This window comes from Leptonychotes weddellii, chromosome 10 (genome assembly GCF_054177405.1).
Source record: "Leptonychotes weddellii isolate Sample4059 chromosome 10, ASM5417740v2, whole genome shotgun sequence".
Taxonomy (NCBI): domain Eukaryota; kingdom Metazoa; phylum Chordata; class Mammalia; order Carnivora; family Phocidae; genus Leptonychotes; species Leptonychotes weddellii.
The window spans coordinates 66,643,313-66,663,625 of record NC_138378.1 but is presented as its reverse complement, the minus strand read 5'-3'; the positions used below and the strand labels follow the sequence as shown (position 1 = coordinate 66,663,625).

General features: G+C 37.7%; 1 long non-coding RNA gene across 4 annotated transcripts in view; it reads right to left on the bottom strand.

Annotated features, from left to right (window-relative positions):
* Positions 1-20,313, bottom strand: part of LOC115938625 (uncharacterized) — a 547,961-nt gene that overhangs the window by 166,973 nt on the left and 360,675 nt on the right. For all 4 annotated transcript variants that reach the window (XR_014149294.1, XR_014149295.1, XR_014149293.1 and 1 more), the window contains one exon: positions 12,678-12,846. This is a non-coding gene — a long non-coding RNA (uncharacterized LOC115938625). The remainder of the gene's footprint in view (positions 1-12,677; positions 12,847-20,313) is intronic.

Sequence of the window (20,313 nt, the reverse complement as noted above, 5' to 3'; positions counted from 1 at the left end):
AAGGCAGGGAGAGCCTTCAGACCACAGTACAGGTCTGACCTTATGAAGGGGAAGGAAAGTGGGGAAGAATGAAGACCAAGTAGAAAGTTTCCACTGCAGCACAGTTCCAAGAAAGGCTCATTCAGGCCAATGAGGAGTCTGTCTGTCTCTCTCCCTCTACCCTTCCTCTTCTCCCTCCCTCTCTCCCTCTTAGTTTGAATCTGCATTTAGAATTCTAGATTTTTTATGACCTCAGGGAAAGGTCATTGCTATTATTAAAGGCATCATGAAGTACAAAAGCACCGTTTCCACAAGTCATCACAAAGGGAATAAATACCCCAATCTATCATAAGCCTCAGTCTTGAATATTAGCAAGAACTCACAGAAGATGGACTGAACCACTAACATTTATTGATTATAGGTGCCATGTTCTCTCCTAAGCCCTGTGGGAACTGACTCACTCAGTCCTCACAATAATCTCACCAGGTAAGTATTAAATTATCTCCATTTAAAGATGAAGAAATTGAAGCCCAAGCTGTTTAGTTACTTACTCATTATCATGAAACTAGTAAGTGGCAGAAGAAAATTTAAACTTAGCCCATGCTCATAATGACTGCATTTAATAGCAGCCCAAGTAACCTGGCCAGAGGTGCTATCTGTTGCAGAGGCAGCTGTACACCAAAATGTTCTCCTTCCTGTCCTCCTTCCATACTTTGGAGCTGTTGCTGGGATATGGCTTTCTTGGCCACCCTGCCCCTCACATGGCTTTATGAGTAGTATTTGTCAATACTCTAGACTGAGAAGTGATGTGTGCCACTTCTGGACCAGCACCTTTAAGAAGAGAGTACAGACTCCTCATGTGTCCTTTCTTCTCTAGACTGGAACCCTTGATGCCTTGTGACCCTGAAAACCACATGCTGCCAATAGCAGAGCTGCCATCGGCTGAGGTCTTTGAATGCTTTTGTGAGACACCGTCCTGCTACTGACTATAAACCAACTCGGACTTTTGGCCTTACTGTGTTTCAGTCATTGTTATAATGACTTAATAAGGGAATCTGAATGTTATAGCAGTTATCCTTCCCTGCCTAAGAAGATGAGGAGTTATCTCTCTAGAGGGGCACGACATAATTGGCTTAAATTCACAGAGATAGTGACAGCAGATGCAGGAATCAAATGCAGACCAGTTGCTCAGTGAGGGAAGGAGAGCCAACAGCGAAGGGAGCCTCAGAAGTCTTGGCAGAGGCCCCCTCAGTATGACTGTTGTCTCTGGGGAGCTACTTTAGAAGGTGGAACCCAGCAATCCTAGTGTCAAAAGACTCAGAGTCAAGTGTTGATGCATAGGATGGATCTATCCTAACTGAAGCAGGACTCAGGTACCACTGCAAATGTAAGGTTTGGGAAGTTGGCATAAAACAGGGCAGCACCATGAGCCATTGTGTGGCAGAACAGATTGTTGGGGTCCTTCTAAGTGGAAGAGTCTTTTACCCCAGAGAAGTGGGAGAAAAACAGGATTCAAAGCAAAAGGCTGTACAGACTGTTGGTTGGCGTGAGGAAAAGGGCCACAGTTTGATGATATGCAGCAATTCACAGTGCACTGTCAGTCTCCAAACTCATTTCAAACCCATACAGAGAAGCTACTAGGAAAAAAAGTAGATACTCTCTCTTTCAATGACCATCGTCTAAAGGGCACTAAAATGCTGAAAGCCATTGCATTAGCCTGAGGTAGTCAATGCCTTCTGGATAACAATCTTTAAAATACTGGGCACCTCTGAACATAAGTCTCCCTCAGGCCTCTAAGCTTCTTTTATCCCTGTCTTTTATCCATGGTCCCAGAGAAACTCTCCCTGAAGCATGAAGAATGATCTTTAAGCACTTGGAAATGACAAGGCCTTTCTGTGCTAAGCGTTCAGGAGTCTAAACCTGTCTCTATCATGGTTCCTATTCCGACACAGAAACTCCATGGAACCCCAAGAGTAGGGTAAGTACAACACAGTATGTTTTTTCAGGGGACAAAGGGTGCTAACAATCCAAAAGTACACTGCCTACTCAGGGTACATTGTGCATTCTAAAAACATATAAGTGCTCTTCTGCCTTTATGAAGAAGGTAAAAGCAAGAAAGTGGATTAAATGGACAAACAACAGCCTACTTCAGATTTGGATATTACATTGTCTTCAGTGAAGTGTTTCTAATGTTCCTGAAGTTTGCAAATAATGAAAAGGGTATCCCGCCCATTGAAATCCAAGTAAATATGCTGTAATTGGTTTAGAGTGCCTTTAATACTAGTGTTCTCATGTTTTTAAAACTCTCTTTTCCAAGTTTCAATAACATGTTCTTGAAAGATACACTCTCTAAGTAATTCTTTGTCCTCAGGAAGACACTCAAATCACTTTTCTAAACTGATGGTCTGGCATCCTTCCAGAACTGATTTAGAAGTTATGGCTCACACCCCATGTCTGAGTCTTCTAACCTTGGCACATTCCTAAGTCCCATGAATAGGGTTGGCAGTTGGGAAGGATGGCTATAAAAAGAGAGAGAGAGAGCTGCATGCATCTAGCTCTGTTTAGCAAATTTTGCTTTCACGAAAATCCTAGAGAGTCAAGAAGACATTGCCAAGATACCTACAAGATCTCAGAAACCTGTTGGACCATTCCATATGTCATATCACACTAAAAATAACTTAAATTTTTATAGAGCTTTGTAGTTTGCAAACACTTTATATGCATTATCTCATTTGATCAATATAATAATCATGGAAAATGTGCACAGCAAATATTATTATCCCAATTTGATAGATAAAGATACTGAGGTACAGGGAGAGTTATGTTCGAGGTTACTCAGCTATTATTCCCTTGGCTGAGAAAGAAACTCAGTCTTTGGGCAGGAAGTTTGTTCTCTTTCCACTACACCACTCTGCCTCCTCAGAAGCCAGTCTGAATTTTGGGGTTTCCAATCTGCTTCTGACAATGGCTAGGCTGCTCACAGGACTAGTCATACCAGGCCAAAGAGGAGAGATCATGGTCACTGGGAGGAATGCCACCTCCACGCAGAATTCAAGTAGACATTGGTGGCAGTATCAATAGAGGAAAAAGCCCCTTGACACAGAACATCTTAAAACTTCAGCACAAGCACTCATCATTTTCACTAATGTGCAATTTCTCTCAGAGCTCTTTGGAATTAGGGGTTTGCTTTGCCTACTGTGAGAAAGGCATCCACCAAGCTAAATTGGGCCCTCAGGCATGCACCCAGCTTTCTTAGAAGCTGATACTACTTAGATGGAGTCCTTCCATGCACATCTCCCAGGACGGTTTTAGATAGCCTATGAGTATACTTTATTTCCTTTAAAACAAGTAACCTAGAAAATGAAATAACACATATTAGATTAAGCTCTGTCCCATTTGGCTAATTCAGAAGTTAATGGAAGGTCTCTTTCGGTCATTGGGATTGGCAGAGACACATTTAGTGAAACTCTCGGGGGAACCCCACACAGGTACAGTAGCAGCTTGTACCCATAAATTAAGAATGGCACTTAAAGGCAGCTTTTTCCTCTCTAGGAGGGTGCCATTCAGGTTTCTCTTGACAAAGGCCCTGCTTACCAAACTCCCCCACAAAATACAAAGAATCAGAGACATGGGGGTGGGGGGGAAAGGAAAGAGAGAGAAGGAGACAGAGATGGAGGGAGACACAGAGAGTGACAGAGAGAAAGAGGGAGACAGAGAAGGGGAGGAAGAGGGAGTTAGACCTTTAAAATGGGTATGACACAGTGGAAAGAGAAGGAACCAGATCACTAACAAATACAGTGGAGGTGCCCACCTCGCATGAGGTTTATGGCAATTAAAAATTTCTTTCACCTCTTTGAACCGCACACAGTGCCTACCAAATGGACTGTTTATATTGGAGATTTAATACAGAAAACTGATTTATAATTGTTCTGTGAAGTAAACATTGACTTTAAAAATAGTAGAAGTAATAAAAAATAAATCTTGACTGTTCCATGACTTTAACCCCAGTCCCTATGTTGAAGCAAATATATCCAGAATCAAATCATTTCCTGAAGACACATTCTGTCTCATTGTTTTTGTGATCTTCAATTCTGTCACAAAGTTGATGAAGCTACTCCACCTGCCTACCACTTTCCCAAGAATGAGTCCTCTTCTGATAAAGAATAAAAAATGCAACGACCTCCCCACCTCCTTCTCAAATGCACACTGAGCTTAGCCACCATGATGAGAAGACCATTCATATTATGAACCGTTGAATCATTTTATTTCACACTTAATTCATTTTTTGCATCTATATTTACAAGTGGAGGAGGTCGAGAGATGTTTTTTATTGTATTAGGTTACTACCTTTCTCTATTTTTGGTATCAGAGTAATGCTACCATCATAAAATTAGGTAGTTTTTGATGTTCTTATGCATTTAGGAATAATTTAAAATTAATTGGCTTTTGAAGTCCCCAGGATTTGTTTTAGTACTAATACTTTTATTACATTAATCACTGTTTAAAATTGTATTTAGCTGGTTAGTTACTTATTTCATTTTGGCTATTGCTTACTTATTTCTTTCCAATTATTCTTAAACACTTTTGGTAATTTACATTCTTCCAAAATACTTTCATTTCACTGAGGTTTTCAAACTTATTGGAACATAACTTTGCACAACTATCTTATGATTTTTATTGTCCCTGAATCCATTCTAAAATTCATGCTCCCGGGGCGCCTGGGTGGCTCAGTTGGTTAAGCGACTGCCTTCGGCTCAGGTCATGATCCCGGAGTCCCTGGATCGAGTCCTGCATCGGGCTCCCTGCTCGGCAGGGAATCTGCTTCTCCCTCTGACCCTCCCCCCTCTCATGTGCTCTCTCTCATTCTCTCTCTCTCAAATAAATAAATAAAATCTAAAAAAAAAATATATATATACATACATTTAAAAAAATAAATAAATAAAATAAAATTCATGCTCCCATTTCTAATTCTGTTTGTGGTTTCCTCCTTTATTAAAACTGACAAGGTTTTATCAATTAATAAAATCATGTACAAAATAAATTAATAAATAATATATTGTAATATATAAATATATAATGTATAAACTTAATTTATGATAAATATAAACATTATATTATTATATAAATAAAATAGTTTTTGCTAATACCTACAGATGATTAATCACTCCTATTATTTTTATATTTCTGGTTCTTTCACTATTTTTATCTTTATTACTTACTTCATCATAGTTTTATATTTGTTTAATTTCCAGAGTTTTACTTTTAATTCATTTGTAATTATCCTTTATTTCCCCAAGGAAATGAAATATTTTAAGGCTATTACTTCACCTCTGAGTATAGCTTTGGCTGACTCTTACAAGTTTCAGTATGTAGCATTCCTTATATTTATTGTTTACTGGATCATACACAATTTTATTTTTTATATCCTTTGAGCCATAAGTTAAGTTCAATTGTCTAAAATATGGAAGTAACCTTTTAAAAATACTGTATAATAGCCAGTTGAGAAAATGACTATTTATTCCTAATAATATTGATTCTAACTAAGCAGAGAATACTTTTTACCATTATCTGTTACTTATTAGCATCTCAGTTTTTAGTAAGGTAGTTTTCAGTTCTTTCTATATGTACACTGCCACATTAAACTACTTTGATTTTCTGGGAGTTTGAGACTAACTTCTAGAGTACAGAAAGTTCTAGGGTATATAGTTCTAGAGCTCCATGAGGGCAGGGACTATGTTTTGTTGTTATTGTTGTAGTTTTGTCTAGGTAGCCCAAAGCCTAGCACAGGGTAGGTACTTAGTAAATGTTTGCTTCATGTTTATTTGATTTAATATCCACCTCATTCCAGAAATTCATGTGGTCATAAATATTTATTGAATAAATTAATATACTATACATTTTTAAAAAAAGGATTTCACAGAGAATTTTCTATGTGTAATGATTTTACTAAAAGTACCAATGAAAAGAACAAAAAGTGGACCCCAAATTTTCACCTATTCTTGCAGTAGAGGAGGGCAAGGTTGTTGTAAATAGAGGAATTTAAAGAAGAATTATGCCCAAGGGCTTTAGCATAGCTTCAAAATGAGTTCTTAAAAAATGTGATCTTTTATGTGTTTTTCTTTGTTATTTTCTGCCTCCTTCCTTCCTTTCTTTCACTTCCTATCTTCCTTCCTTTTCTTCCCTCTGCCCCTTCCTCCCTTCTTCAGTAGTGCTCAGAAACCACTTTCAGTGATGAAGGCTGACATCCCTTATTGGATTTGGGGTCTGATTTATGTAAAAGAACTCACAATCTGCCACTATTCTAGTCATCAGAAGTGAGTCTCCATCATTCTGTAGATGTAATGGAATCTCCCCTTTTCTCAGCATAAATTCTCTGCCTTAACTTCACAGTCACAATCCAATGGGGAAGCAGGTTATCTCCCTCCCACCCCACTTGGGAATGACTGTAATAAAATATCAAAAGTTAATAGAAAACATTGAGACTGCTTAAAAATCTTGGAAGGAATATGAAACCATAAATTAGCAAAAGGAAATGGCTTAATTGCACTATGCCAGGAGTCAGATGCCTCTTAGGTACAAAATAACTATTGAGGAACAGAACTCCAGTGAAAGCAAAGCAGAAAGTTGGGTGAAAGGCAGGAAACTGATCATACCTCATGACTCTTCTACTGGCTTGCAACAAGGAGGGTAGCCTTGCAGGAGAGTAATGACCCTCATTTTACAAATGAAGACTATGACCATTAGAGAGATAAAATGACTTTTCCAAAAGTCACAGCAGTGATTTGTGTTCAGCTCTTCAGATTACAAATAGCCCTACCACAATACAGATGCACCTGCTGCCTTTTAAGAATCTGCTCCACCAGAAAAGATCTATTTCCTAGCCCCTCAGGAGATGCACTTCTCTGTCTAGACCTTTGTTCTAAGTGCTACAGTCTCTGGAATTTTCTCTCTCCCCACTTTGTGCCATGTGTCTAAATCTCATGTATTCCTCAGGGAGGAGGTCAAGTCTCATCTCTGCCACATTCCTTTGCATATGACTTCAGACTCCTCTACACTTCCTCACTGTGGCAGTGACTTGTCAATGAACCATACATTTGACTTATGATTGTAAGCAGCTTGAAGGCAGGTGCTGCAGGGTTCTTGCAGTGTGGATACAGTGGGTCAATGGAATGGTATAGCACAAATCCCAGATTTTAGTTATTGAAGAACAAGAGGTGAAAAGAAAACATTGAAAAAGAGAAACCAAGAAGCCATTGACTGCAATCTGTCAATAAGATAGCCCATCATGTAGGAATGCCAACAAAACTGTTCAGGGGCAAATATTCCAAGACACCATCTTCCCTTAAGAATGCATATCCACGGGGCACCCGGCTGGCCTAGTTAGAAGAGCATGTGACTCTTGATCTCAGGGTTGTGAGTTCGAGCCCCACGTTAGATGTAGAGATTACTTAAAAATAAAACTTAAAAAAAAACTGAATGCACTTCCAATAAATTACTCTCTCTCTAAAACTCCAATACTAACACAAAGATGATTACCTAATGTCAACAAAAACTTCCCTAAATGATTATTCCCAAGTATCTCATAGCTTCCTATGAATTAGTTGGATTTTGAGGATTTAACCTTGAAAATTTTATTAGGATCTGAAACTTTCTTCCAGAAGTTTTTCTTTTCAATGCACTCTGAGTTTTTCAATTTCATGTACATATTTAATCAATATTTTAATTCTTACATAATGTTTTAGGAACTGCATCATTTTTCCGACTTTCTCCTATGGGACAATGACAGTATCTTTTGTACATAATACACAGTAGTTAACATGGGTTATTGAGTTCATTTCCTTTCTTGCTAAATAAAAGAGAAAAATTTTCTCCAAATTTTTAAAAATTGCAATTACCATATAGACATAACCAACTATGTCAAAAATTTACACAACACTAAGAGAGCCTATCCTGTGTTTGCTCCCCCAGCCAGCCCCACCATTATTCTATTATATGAAACACATTTGTTTTGAGGAATTTCTGACATCTTCTTAGTTTGTATTGTTCTTCCATATCTGTGCCTAGTTAGTTGGCAGGAAATCTAATTCCCCGGGAAGCATATTATCTGAAACTTACGATATGTATATGCCACGTGTAATTTTTTTTTCTAAATTTCCCCTCATCTTCTTTGTCGATACCTATTTTTAAAAGTCATTATTGCCTTCCAGCTGTCCAAATTTTCTTCTCACTTTTCTCTTAAAAACTGACTTAAAGCAGCAGGTCAATATCTCAGCCATCATTAATTTCACACCCTCCTCTTCTCATTTATTCACTGGTCTTTTTTCTCTTGAGGATCACTTTTTTCCTTGATACATTTATAAAAGACCTTCTTACTCCATCTAACCTCTTTTACTAGCAATATCTCATTTCCCACTTTTGCACTTCTTATCTTTCTTTGCTAACTTTAAGTTGTTCTGTCTATTTTTATATAGTTCCTGTCTTCTCCACTCCCAAGGCAATTGTCCTGTTATACATGGACCTTGAGCAGCCACTGGGGATGACAAACTGTATTTTTACTAGAATTTCTAGAGGCAGAGGGTACCTGCAGCCCTGTGCTTTCTTCAGTTCTCTTGCTGCTACAGTGCAATGGCTTAGACTGTATTGTCTTAGACTACTTCACACCTATCTATAATTATGAATCTTAATAATCTCATTGTATCATACATATTAGATTTCCTCCCAATGTGTTTTTCAACTAGGAATCATAGCTTGTAGTGTTGTTATCAATGATCACATTTCTAAATAGCAGTGGAGAGAATGGAAATGATTTAGTCTATAAGGGTGAGGTCATTTGCATACTTTTAAGTGATTTGCATGCTGGCACAGCCTGGAACTGGTTCAGAGGCTTCCCCACATTTCTCCCTTCATAACAAGGTGTAGCTTATTTTCCTCACTAAAAAACTGTCCTATATTTTCCTCTCTCATACCATTCTCTCCCACTAGAGAATAATACACACTAACACAAGCATGACATCGCCAGGTAGTCTCTATCTTCTGAGCTAATGTTCTCTTTGGCGTAATTCATCATCCCTTCTGATTTTTCAGGGCTGGTGACAATGGTGACTCCCCTAATATCTGAATGAAGTCCTTCATAAATATTTTGCTGAGTGATTGATATCTCATCCAGTTATCTTTCTTATACCTCTTCCCCTCCATATATAACAGATGAGATTCCATCACCAGAAGCAGATGTTGTGGAAACAGTATCAGGAGCCCAGAAACCCTCGTTCTAGCCCCAACTCTCCCATTAACTATCTCTGAGATCTCCACGAGTTACTTAACCTCTCTGGGCCTCCAACCTCCCTGTAAACTGAAGTTGAAAATGTCTTCTTCAGAGGCTTACCAGGTAATTAGAAAAGATGTATATAAAGATATATATACCAAAGCACTTGATACTGGGATTCTTGATACCTCAGCTAAATCAGGTTAACTTTCCAAAATCAGATGAAATATAGATTATTTTCTGTTTCACCCATCCCCCTTGTTAGCTTCTCATAATAATAAGCAAACACACTTCTAGGAAGGTCCGTTATATTTTGAGAAATTACTAATGGTGACCTGTCAGATATTGAACAAAAGAATAATTTTAACCACTCCCACCTCCATCCCCATCCATGTATCATTAGCAACCACATTCTCCACCTTTATTTGTATAACTTAGGAGGGACCCTGCAGGGAGAAGCAAGGCTCTTGTTTGATTTCTGACTGAACCTCATTCATTGAAGTAAGGTGTCAGGGCTGCCTGTGGATCTGGAAAGCATTTTGGAAGTAAGAAGCAGACAAATGTAAATCTTTTAAACCCCTATGATAAGCAAACTCTCCTCAGTTCAACATATAAATATAAACATTAAATCAAATCAGATGCTTATACATTTTTTAAACCCATCATAAAACATTTTGTTTTGACAGCTTGGTAATGTAAAGTAAAAACACTGACAGCCAAAAGAATCAGCATCTTTGCCTGCCTACTACCTGAAAGTCTTTCCTGTATATAAATAGAAAAAAAAAAAGAGAGAAAAAGTATGTTTATGTAAAGGGAAACACTGATTTACTAGAACTGATTGCTTCATAGTCTAATTACTTTTCAACTGGCTGTTCCAAATTAAGATGTCATTGATGGCTTTTGGTGATATATTTCATTTTAAGCAAATTTATTCTATAATGGAGTACATCATAATGGAAAGCAGAGTTCCTACTCTTCCCTCCTCTTTTGTAGCCTGATATCTTGACAAGTAAATTAAATTTAGCAGTTAAAATGCTTCCATTAGTAATTTTATTAAGTTAATTAAAGAATCTCTCTTTCTGAATTTTAACTACCTTCCTTTCAGAACAATGTTGATTTCTTTTTTTCTTTTTTTAATTTCATGTGTTTAGGGACTGTGATATATTCTAGGACCAATCAACAAGTCTATCAGGATTACATTTCTGTGGGCAGGATTCTACCAAGAAAATCAAGTAAAAGGAAAAAAAAATAGCTCAAAAGTCTTTGAAAGAGATGGTCTGTTTCATATCACAGAAGAACTAGGGTTTTAATATCTTTTAAAAAGGGAAGAAGAGGAGGAGAGGAGAAAAAGAGTAAACCAAAAACACACTTTTTGGGCTATCTATGTTCCCAGGGAAAGGCGGAACTCCTAAGTAGTATATCCATACAAAGAGGGTAAATCATGAATACCTCAAGTAGAGTGTAGTTTATAGATGGAAAGAGAAGAACTACAGCTCTTTTCTTCTTACTCAGTAAGTGTGCAAGCAGTACTGAACAAGATCCTGAAGCTGCTAAAGCACATGTTAAGTGAAACCTTGGGCCCTCTCAAGAATGTGGCATTTTAAAAGAAGTTAAACATTTCTAAGAGATTTAGGGTGAAAGAGTTGTCTCATTGACCATTAGCTGTTTCTTGTGGTTGGTGTTCCTGAGGAATCACAGAAATGATTTCTAGAACTAGAAAGGAGCATTGAGAAAATTTTATCTTATCCTCCCATGTTAAAGATGAGGAAACTGAGGACAAGGGATTAGTAACATCACCACCCTGAGAATAATAATAGCAACTCTAACAATAGTGACTGATATTGATTCAACTCATCACTGTGAAGCTTCACATACATTATCTCATTAAAAAGGCCAATGACGGAGATTCTTCTAATGTCCCAACATTATAGATATGAGAAATAATGCTGAATGAAGATTAAGTAACTTGTGTAAAATCTGTATGACTCCAAAGTCCTATGTTCATAACTAGTGCACATCTTTACCTAGGATGAACAACTAGAGTTCATTCAACTAGTTAGTGGTTCCACTAACTAGACTAAACACCAGTTTCTCATGTTTGCTCTTTACAAAGTTGGCCATATTAAGAGAATGGGAAATCTGGTAGTTAAGCTGAAGCTTGGGCATTGAGAAGACACTATGATTTATTTTAAAAGAAATCCCATTGCCAAAGTGCCCAGGGGAATATTTGCTTTATGAATAAAATGAAGGTTGCAGCCATGTGTTCAGACCCAAAGTGACATTTTATTTAAAATTAGGGGATACCACCTGTTACTCATTCATTGAGGAAACGGAGATCCAAGAATACAGCCCATAGCAATTTCTATTTACATCTCACACCTTCTCTCATTTTCTAATACTTTGAGCCTATCAAATAGTTCACTCTGGGAGCTCACATGCTCACTGTCCAATCTCCATCATTCCTCTCAAAATCACTTCCACCACCTCCTCAAATCCTCATGTTATATTCTTGCTCAGTACAGTCTTTCACATGCCCACCTCAGGCATCCACCCCAACTGCTGCCCTTTTTCTCTGGGGGGACTGAATGCCTTCATAGCTATGTCCCAAGCTCACCACTTTTCCATGGGGCACCATGGCTTTTTTTCCTTTCTATCCTTGCCCCATTCTTTAGATTCTGTTTCAAAATAAAAGCCCAAGAAAGGAATCTGGCAACTTATAGATGCTTCCTGGCAGGACAGAATAGATGATGCCATTAAACTACTTAATAGGCCAGATGAGAGAAAAATCTAAGACCACACATTATATATATATCTATATCTATATCTATATATCTATATCTATCTATCTATATATATATACATCTATCTATATCTATATATTCCTTCCCTCCTTTTTTACAACTGGAAAAAATTAAAAAGGCAGAATGCAGATGCCTACCCCAGATGACTTTTGTATATTCTTGAGAGCCTGCTGTACTTTTTCTCCTTTCCCTTCCTTCCTTTTATTTTCTTTCTTTTTTTTTCTTTCTCCCAACATCAAGATAAACAAGGTTTAAGAGCTTTATTGCCCTTTGCCCCTAATTTGATCCCTTGTCATCCTGGAGATAGGTTTTCAAGATGGCACGCCACAGTTTCTGAAGCACAAGAAATTGGTAAACGTCTCTGGGAGTATTTTTTTGTGGAGGATGTTCCCTTTACTAAGCATACTGCTCCTCTAAAATGATGTCCTTAGAAAGAATCTAGCATTCCACAATATTTCTATAATTAATAGCTAGATGGACTCAGAGAAAAAAGAAAGTGGATCATCTGGTATGTTTTTTTAATTAGAAATGATCCTCCCTGCCCTGAAAAAGAATGCTACCTTTAGCCTAGAAGCATAATTTGTATATACCTGACCACATAACAAACATGTTTTTATTAGAAATTTACCTCTTACCTCCTTGATACCTTGCCATTCACATTCTATCTATTCTTTGGTGAGGCTCTTTTTCAATTATTCTGAAGATCCTGTTGTTTTTTTATATGGCATTCAAGTCCAGTAGTGAAATCTGTTTCATATTTGTAATCAGTTTTCAGCTCTGGAAGAAGGCCAAATTGGTAAGTCCCTGTGAGTGAAAAAGAAAAAAAAAAAGAAAACACCAGAATTTAGTTATACAACCTGAGCTTATAAAAGATGAGGGAGAAGAACTTGCAAAACATCCTCTCCTTTAACCCCAGTCATTTTGGCCCCGCTTTTAACCTGGGGAGTGACCAATTAAATGTGCAAAACCAAAAAAGAGCCATTGGGATTGTGAAACTATGTGGCAAAATCCTCATTATTAATCACATCGAAGGAAGAATGTGTGATTTTAAAATAAAATATCAGGGAAAGATGTAACAAGTTTGATGCAATAGGTATAGTTAGACCCAGATGTGAAAGATTTGATAAGCTTCTTCTTACTTGTCCTTCACCCTGGAAGCTTCTGAAGAGGCCTGAATATCTGGCTTAAAGTGAGTGATGCTACTTGAAATGAAAAGCAAGGAGATTGCAAATCACTCTTCTGCACAAGCTTGCAATAAGCTATGGCATGGCTGATGGACAGATTCAGGTATTTAAGTGAGTGTGATTTCTAAGCAACAATTTCTAAACCCTACATTGTCGTTGATCTCCATCACGCGATTGGACATGTTTACGAAGGCACATGCAGTGGAATGAAATGCACTGGGAAAAATGCTGAAGTCATTTTCCACCACCACAGCTGTATTACTGCAAAATGAAGCCATATTATCCTGATCAGCAATAGACACCAGCTTCACACCCTTCTTCTGGTTAATAGTCTGAGTCCATTCCAGCAGAGAACCTTTCTTTTTCAGGAGTCCCAGCTATGGGTTTGGTTGGAGGAAGGTAATCTAAAGTGTATTCTTACATAAGGCTAAGAAACAAAAAAGGATGTGAAGAAATGGTACAAGACTATACTTTTGTCTTTTCCATTTATTCCTCTCTTTCTTTCCTTCTTAAAGGCAAAGACATGATAAAGATAAAAATTGCCCCAAACAAGTTTGATTGGTCGAAAAGCAAAAGCAAAGTACTCAAACAGCAGCCTTTTAAATCAAACACAATTAACTGTACCTTGAAATATATGTTCTACAATTGTATGTTCAATTAAATAGCTAAAAACAATTTGTAAAAGTTGAAAACCTCAATTGCACACTGAAGTTACATAGGTCTGTTCAGAGTCCCTGCTTCTTCACAAAGGCCCAAGATAAGTTACTTCTTCAAACATTAAAAGCAGAAATTTTCATTGTCTAGTAGACACTCATAGAAAGCTTTATTGTCAATTAAATCAAATATTTGTATTGGACCTTTTCTTAAACCTTGTCAGAGAGAAAAAGAAAACACCAATAAAAAAACAAACTGTTTTTCATGATTATCAGAGCACTGGCTATCTCTGATCCAGCCCCACTTTGTCTCTATTGCCCATTGGAATCATTTCTGTGCATTCTACTTCATCCGTTTCTAAGTTATAGTCTGTGATATATTTCATACATATAAGCAGTTTAACCTAGGCTGGTTGAGGCTATTTCCATTTCAACCACTGATGAAAAAACAGTATTGATAACAGCCAGAGCACAGCAATCTACAATTATAGCCATTCCAATTGCTTGCAACCTAGTGGTGAAATTTTTCACATTCCACTTACACACATCTATTAGACTATAAGATACTCCAAGGCAGAGACCATCTTCATCTTTAAATCATCACAATATCTGCTATAATATTGGGTATATTGATCTCAAATGATGAAATAACAGAAGGAATGAGTGAGTGAACGAATGAGTGAAGGAAGCAGGGAATTAATATTTAAATACAGGCAACGATTATTTGTGTTATAGTTGCACTATACTGAGAACTGTCTGGAAGAGTTTTCAGAGTGCGACAGAAAAAGCTTGGCTGACTATTCTTGGAGAACACGTTGACTGTTTGTTGGATGGAGACAGTTCACCAAGAAAGCAGATTTTGACCCTTCAAGAACTTGAATGTGATGATGAGTTTATGACAGTTCTAAAAGCCAACATACGGTCGGTGGCCAGATTGTGGTTCTGGACTGAGAGGCTTCCATTTGGAAGGCAGACAAGCATTTGAATTATGGGTCTAATGAAAGTGTCAATAGCAATCCTGTTACTGGAGGAGTTGTAAAACCCTGCTTAATGAACTAGGCAGGGACACAAAAACACAATGGTCTAAAATGTACTGTAGGAGAAAATGATAATTAGCCCAGATTTCATGTACAAGATAAAATGCATAGGGATGATATTACCACTGAGCAATATTATAGCCCTTCAGGGGACTCTTTTGTTAACAGGGTTTGGCTCAGCCTTTTCAATCCTCCTTATATGAGTGGAGATGTACGACACACAATCATGAGCTGTGAGTTGGGGAAAGATGTCAGATGGTAAAATTCCTCTCATAGATGCTGACAAACGTTAATGACAATAAAAAGAGTTCTGGCCTCATTAAGGGTTCATTGTTATTTAGGAGGCTTATGCAATATGGGATGATATGCCAAATGGCTTCCTGCACAAGAAAAATCAGGGTGAAAGGAAAGTCATTCCCTGATCTTGAAGTTTACTTTTCTAGACCACCAATCATCAGCCAGGAAAGTAAGGCAAGATGAGGCCAGACCTACAGTGAATAAGTGGGCAATAGCCTCCTACTTTCACTGTTAAGAGTGAGAGAGCCACTGAGGTAGCCCTGAGTACAAAAGAGAACTTTGAACTTGGAATCAGGAGACTGAGACTCTAGTTTTAGCCTGCACTAACTCTCAGTTTGAACTTTCTCATCTCTTAAAAAAGGGGTGGAGGTGGCTTGGAGTGGCACTTCAAGAACTCTGAATGGCTTAAGAAATCATCTGAGGATTCTGTTAAAATACGTATTCTGATTTTGTTGGTCTGGAGTAGATCTGAGATTTTGCATTCTTAACAAGCTCCCGAGTTCTGCTGATGCTGCTGGCCTATTCACTGCAATATGAAGAATAGGTGACCAGATAACTATTTCTCAACTTGCAAATTCTTTTTTTTTTTAAAGATTTATTTATTTATTTGAGAGAGCAAGAATGAGAGAGAGAGAGAGTACATGAGAGGGGAGAGGGTTAGAGGGAGAAGCAGGCTCCTCGCCGAGCAGGGAGCCCGATGCGGGACTCGATCCAGGGACTCCAGGATCATGACCTGAGCCGAAGGCAGTCGCTCAACCAACTGAGCCACCCAGGCGCCCCATCAACTTGCAAATTCTATGAATCTACCAAAGTCAGTGATAATCTGTTGGCTATTTGTTACTGCAAGTGAGAGAGATGGACAATTACTGAGGCTTTGACAGCATCAGTGCAGTCTTTTTGTGTGTTTTTTTTCCCTCATCTTTTCAGTCTAAATAAGCTGCTCTAACCTAGTTAAAAATTACATGAATATTCTGTCCTTTAAAAAAATAAATTGGTCAGGAATCTTGGTAGTGGACTATTAATGTTGTTAGGCTAGCTAATGATTGCTTTTGAATCAACTGTTTTATGACCAAATGGATTTCATGTGGAAATATAAAATCAGAAAACTGGAAATTATGAGTTAAAATTTTGAACCCCAAATTTTGAGCAAAGAGGCTCAAAAGATAACAGGTAAGGTATAGTGACTATACATAAAAATAAGCACAATAGCCAGAGGATGAAATGTAGGGTATGGCTTGTATCTTACACAAACAGTATCCTAGATGTTTAGCCTGTTGAACGTGACCTAGAAAGCTATAATCCACTGGGTTCTCTCCATAGATACTTTCTTCCCTCCTTTCCCAAGCTTAGTTTTTAAGAGAGCATATGTATATGGGGGAAGGAGGGAGGAGTACCATATGAATCCATGGCTTTAAAAAGTATTTCACTAATCTGAAGACAGGGATTTTGTATTTAACATTTTCTTGATCTCACTAAGCACAATATCTGGCACATAATAGGAGCTCAACTAATGTTTGTTAAAAGGAATGAACTGAAACCAATGAACATTTGATAAAGCTGCAAGACTGAAATTAGGTAAAGTTCACAGGATCTCCAATAGTTTAAAGGGTCAAGAGTTTGGTGGGGGGGGTAAGTTGGGGAAATGAATCGTTGGTTATTAAAAAAAAAAAAAAGTTTTCTCTTCCTCCTCTCAAAGAGGAAGGTTTGTCTAGAGAAGAATCAATGAATTAATCTTTGAACAAGATTTAATGAGCTCATATTATGTGCTTTATGCTTCATATAAGCTCTTTTCTTTCTTCCAACAACCCTGTGAAGTAATTATTTTTATCATCCCCAAGCTGCGCCAGGTGCCACAACTCGTAAATGGCGGAACTAGGGGATCATCCAAGCGCATCAGACTTAGGAGACTGTATTCATCATTTAACTTGTAATGGAGTTGAGGTGGGGAGGAGGAAGAACAAGATATTTTTTAAAACAAGGAAAAAAGAATATATTTCCTAAAGTGCCAAATTATAGAGACTGTGAGTTGTAAAGAAATCAAGAAAAGAGTGAACTCACTTTTGACTTGGGTCAAGGTTGGTTTCAGGGAGTAGGGCTGGAAATGGGCCCAGAGTTCATTCACTCATAACATATTTGTATGCCCCATGTAGTTGGATAGACAGTAGAAAGATGAGGTGAAAAGATGAAGGGTCTTGAAGAACGATGACAGTGATTAGTGTTTGTTTTTGAGAATAAAGGGTCAGAAGGACTTTGTAATGCAGGCCAGGAGAAAGCAACATATGGGAACTGTTTTGTTGTCGTTGTTATTGTTGTTGTTTTCATTTTCAGCATATATTGGGCACCCAAAATACATACTGCCGATAGGGTGTGGAAAAGGGAGCGTGTGTTGCTAAGATAACCTAAAGGCAAACTGTGAATAAGCTAAAATCTCCAGCCAGACAAAAGCCTATTTGTAAATTACTCCACTTAATTTCCCAGGTCATGATTGCCTCTCTCTGCAAAGCAGTTTATGACATTCTCAATTAAGAGTTTGCTATAAAAATGAATGAATGAAGTATTTCAAAACTGCTATGAGATATTAAAGATGAGTCACTTTTAAAAAGTGGTTTTGTTTCCTGTGTTCTGGATAATGCATTTGAGAATGTAGTTTCCAGCCTCACCCATCACCCCATTGTGAAATCAAATTGAATGACTCTCTGCTCTTAGAATGATCGCTCATTCAAATGCATTCAATAAATAAAGCCCAAACACAATGAGGCACTTTTCACAGAGCATCCCAGAGAGCTAGGGCCTGGTCTCTCTCACTGTATGAAGCTGAGATTGAAGTAAATAAAGCATTCACCCACACTGACTGCATAATACATAGTGACTTATTGTTTACTAAGCTCTTACATATACATTATCTCATTTGATCCTCACAACAACCATATCATAAAGATGCTGTTGGTTTATTATCCCCATTTAACAGATGGAGAATCTAGAGCTCAGAGTGGTCAGTGATTTGCTCAAAGTCACACAGCAATCCAAGAGGTAATTTAAATCTCATCCTCTCCTCCCACCCCCACAGGAAACTTGTCATAAGTACAAAACAGTATAATTAATAGAACCACTACAGAGACTGGGGCAGAATATTTAAATCATTCAGATCTGCCTCTGGTAATTTTGTAAATACTAAGGAATTCATTTTCTACCTTCTGCAATTCTGTGAATTTTACTCTGGACTAAAGGTCATCCAGATATGATCCTTGCTCAGAGTTATGGAAATGTATGCAGTCTAAAGGAATATGGGCCAAATGCAGAGTAAAAATATCAGTGTAACTCCCAGTGTCATTTATTCTTGCTACCTCAAATCCTTTTTGAAATTAGGCAGATTATAAATCATATAAAAATATAAAAATGTAGACCCTTGCCCTAAATTCAATTATCATATATCAGGGGGGTCATGAGTGCAGTAGGTTGGGGAGCTAGTAAAACAAGACTGAAATAGGTATGTATGGTGGGCAAGCCAGAGAGAAATAGAAGGTTTTTTAAAAAAAAAAAAAAAACACATAAAAAAACAAAACTTTTCAATTTACATTTACAAACATACTGAAAAATTATCTAAAAGGCAATATAAAAGACAATTTTCCCCAAATCAACATCTTTTCAGCCTCTAGCCCTACTGAGAGTAATTAGGAGACAGCTGACTGACCCCTCTTAAGAGCCAGTCTGCAGTCAGAGCTGTGCAGAGAAGCACCTTTAGAAGCCTTGTCCTCATGGAGGAAGGGGTTACTTCATTTTTTCACATTGCCTAGCAAATACCGTTTCTAAAGCAATCAGTGATAGCTCTCTCCTTCTTCATTTAGGCTCTCCTTTGCTTTTATCTTCATTTTGGCTAGGGAGTCATCTACATAGCACAGATTCGTCCAGAAGCTACAGATCTACCACACTGGCTGGGCTCCCACATTCACCCACACCCACTGTTGAGAGAACTTGTTGGTTCTAAGGGCCCTTTTCCTCAAAATTTCTAATTCATTTCTCTCCAAAATTACGATGTTTCTATTAGCCTGTGTGTAACTGTGAATAGCTACAGTGGTTCTGAATAAAACAGTTTCTTTATTGTAGACTCTTCTATTTTCTGAGTCATGGATTTGAGGGAATCATAATTGTATCAGTTACTATTTGAGGCACTACCTTCTTGCATGTGTTTCCAATAATTAGTCTATATTATCAAATCATCTCAAGACACAGAAGGGTCTTTATCCTTCTCCATCACAAACGAGACAGAAGTCATGATTCCAAAGTTTAGTCTTCAAAAGGTAAGTGACTTAGAACCAAGGTTAAATTACCTGGTGTTTTTAAGTATCAGAAAATATAGTTCTATCACTATTTGTCCACACCTTTGGACTTGATTTAAAAAGCAAAAACAAAAATAATATTGCTCATGACCGAGGCTTTATAATTATCTGCACTGAAAGCCATATTGAGATCTTTAAGCTATTTTAAGTGTTATGACCAGTGGCTTCAGGAATGAGGTTTTATTTAGATAACACAAGACCTTTGTTGTTGATTGAAACCTGGCTTGATGCCTCTATACATCTAAATAATTAGAAAAAATACATTTGAATGAGAAGCAGATGCTGTTTCCAGATTTCTATTTTCACTGTATAAAATAAATAGAAGCTTTCATCTCTGCATTTACTCTTCAAATATGCTGCATACCACATGAATCATTATTTAAAACATAGGGCATTCCTTTTACAAAGGTGAAGGAAATGGGGGTCTTCTGGAGTACTTGTTTCTTCAAAACACTTTCTGCTCCAAGAAACCTAATCAGGATTATTCATTCTCCATTATTCCTTCCCATGCTTCCATGCCTGGTACTAAGCCAGTAGATCCAAATAGAATGGGGGAAGGCTGGTGCTGAATGCAAGAATGGCAGGCCCTGCTGGTGATCTGTGGCTTGTAATTGGCAACAGATGACAAACATACTGCAAATGCTCAATGTTCATCTTATCAGGTGCAAAACCAATTAAGAAGAAACTATACCCAGGCAAAGAAAAATAAAGAACAGGACATCACAGGGTACCTTTGAGAATGGAGAGTAGTTTTCTTGAGCTT